Source organism: Callorhinus ursinus, unplaced genomic scaffold (assembly GCF_003265705.2).
Source record: "Callorhinus ursinus isolate GAN/ISIS: 27379988/994484 unplaced genomic scaffold, GSC_fseal_2.0 scaffold37, whole genome shotgun sequence".
Lineage (NCBI taxonomy): Eukaryota > Metazoa > Chordata > Mammalia > Carnivora > Otariidae > Callorhinus > Callorhinus ursinus.
The window spans coordinates 1,669,013-1,671,727 of record NW_027397099.1 but is presented as its reverse complement, the minus strand read 5'-3'; the positions used below and the strand labels follow the sequence as shown (position 1 = coordinate 1,671,727).

General features: G+C 41.8%; 1 pseudogene; it reads right to left on the bottom strand.

Moving 5' to 3' along the window:
- Nucleotides 1-303: 303 nt before the first annotated feature.
- LOC141370516 (ragulator complex protein LAMTOR5-like) lies at nt 304-1,118 on the bottom strand (annotated as a pseudogene).
- Between the last annotated feature and the right edge of the window lie 1,597 nt (nt 1,119-2,715).

Genomic DNA, 2,715 nt, shown 5'->3' with positions numbered 1-2,715 from the left:
TACCTTGACCCTTGACTAGATCCTGCTGCCAACTTTTATTTTATCCTCCAACCAGATTTATTGAACATACCAAAATTCTGTGTACAAAGTGTCGTGGACCTGCTGCTTCAAAACATGATCCTTTCTTACTAATATTTTGATAAGTCAGTCCATTGAGTGTCCAAAAGCAGCTTACTCTAAACTTAATAGAAAAGTGCCCAATGCACACTAAAGAAATGGCATCACTACTGGAACTTTAATAGTTCCCCAGGATAATTAACATTGAGCCCTTATGACAGGCTTCTGGAGAACTGATATGAGATATTAAGAAGTCATTTTGTGCACTGTCTCTGTGACGACATTATGTTTCTGGATCATCATGTTTCCATTATCTTTTTTTTGTAGTTTTATGGTTTTATTAACACAAATATGATGTGCACACAAGCTGTCTATTCATTTTCTTCACTGCACAACCTGGCATTGGCATTGGTGACTCTGATTACCAGTTGGGCTGCTCTTTCCACAATGGCTTTGTGGTTTTTGGAGGAGACATCATGAGCAATCTCTGCACAGTAAGATTTATTGCACATCAGTAGCTCTCCAAGCTCCTTGACGTTGTGGATTAGGAACTTCTGGAAGCCACTGGGCAACATGTGCTTTGTTTTCTTGTTGCTCCCATAACCAGTGTTGGGCATCAAGATCTGGACCTTGAATCTTCTGCGCACCCTACTGTCAGTGCCTCTGGATTTCCATCAGTTGTGCTTAATTTTGACATATTGGTCTGACTGGTGCCGGATGAACTTCCTGGTCCTCTTTTTAATGATCTTGGGCTTCACAAGAGGTCTGAGGGCAGCCATGATGCCCAGTATCAGATGGCTGCCACCTCTGCAGGCAGCACTGAGGAAGAGAGGGGAACCATGTTCCCATTATCTGATTCTAGACACACCACAGGAATATCAGTGAGGTCTGAGGTTGGCGTAGCTGCTTGCTGGGCTAGAACAGATATCACCCCAGCATGCTCATCTGACAGCATCCCGTGGCATCCCAGATTAAGTCCTTGTGAATCAGTGCCCAGGACTCTCAACAATGGCTGGATTCTTCATTGTGTCCTCCAAGTGCTGCTCCAAGGTCGTCGCCATCCTGCCTGCTGTCCATCCAGCTCCTGCCCTGATGCCAACTTTCTATACTTAGTCTTCCATAAATGAAAGTCTTACAATATCCAAACACTTCCTGGACAACGGATTAGCCCCAAATATTTTATTTCATGTTGCCGAAGGCATGTACAGGGTTACAACAGATTTCATGATTTAAATTCTTTCTCGTTGCTTACCTCTGGGGAGGTAAAGAGGTGGAAGGAAAACTTACTCTTTTTTTTTTAATTTTTTTAAAAAAATTATTTATTTGACAGAGAGAGAGACAGAGAGAGAGCACAAGCAGGGGGAGCAGCTCATGACCTGAGCCAAAGGCAGACACTTAACTGACTAAGCCACCCAGGTGCTCCAAAAACTTACTCTTTTGTAATACCTTTTGAATTACTAGCCAAAAAAGAAACTAAAACTTTTGTTTCAAATGAAGCAAAAAAATAATAATAATCTATCCTGAAATAACTTCCTTGTTTGGCTGACATCATTCTGCCCTGGGAAGGATCATCTTGCAGGGTGGTTACAGAAGTACAAAGTGCGTCACACATCACTGGACAGTGAAGAATGAATATGCATCTTGGGAAGGAAACTGCTTTGGGGAGCTTTATGTTTTTGGGGGTTTTTTTTCTGCTTTTCAGTTAACTGAGTCACAGTTTGATGGAGCAGACTAAGAATATTCACTGGCCTCTGTTACTTTATGAAAATGATAGTTTAGAAAAATCCAGATGCACTATATAAACTTAGGTGTACTATATATTGTATATAGTATACACACTGGATATGCTTCATACTTTGTTAATTTGCTGGTATTTGATATAATTGGTGATTTCTTCATGCTCTGCATGTGGAGAAAGAAGGTGCTATTTCCAACCAAGTCATTTATTTGCTGTGAGATCTTTGGCCAAGTCTTGCCCTGGATCTCCTTGACCCACATCTTTCACACGAGGGAAGACTTGCCTTTGAGGGACAGTTGGGAGGAAAACACAGATCCAGACAATAAAGTCTTTTGGAAAGTTAAAAGTACTATTTGAAACCTAAGTATAGCAGTAATTATTTCTCATGTTTAATCCTCAGAACACTATGGAAGGAAACTGGAAACTAGACATTGGTTCAACTTGCCAGATTAGAACACGAAGGCTAAAGAATGTTCCCTGAATTCCAAAGCAAGTCAGTGGTGAAGCCTGCTGTACCTGCCTTTTCCCAGCCCAAGGAAATATCCTCAAAGCTGGAGGTTAGTGGTCAGTGGTCTTCAAAGTGGGAATAGCAGCATCTATTTCCAGATCCTCAGCTTCGTGTGGAAGCAGGGCTGATTGCTCCCTCGGGGTCTCCTTCCCAAAACCGCTTTCATAATCTGCCCTTCTGCTTGATATAAAGAATGCATACTCTTAACCTGCCCTGAACTGCCCTAGGTTGTCAAAAACCTCTGGGGCACCAAAGAGACACTTTGAACTACAGATTTCTGAAAAGGCTCCTTTAATAATTAATCAAAAGAAAAAACCCCCACCTACCTTTTGTCTTACATTGTCTTTTCCTTTTTTTTGCTGGGGGTGGGGGGGAAGGAATTGGCCTGAATTATGACAGTCTGAATTCAGGT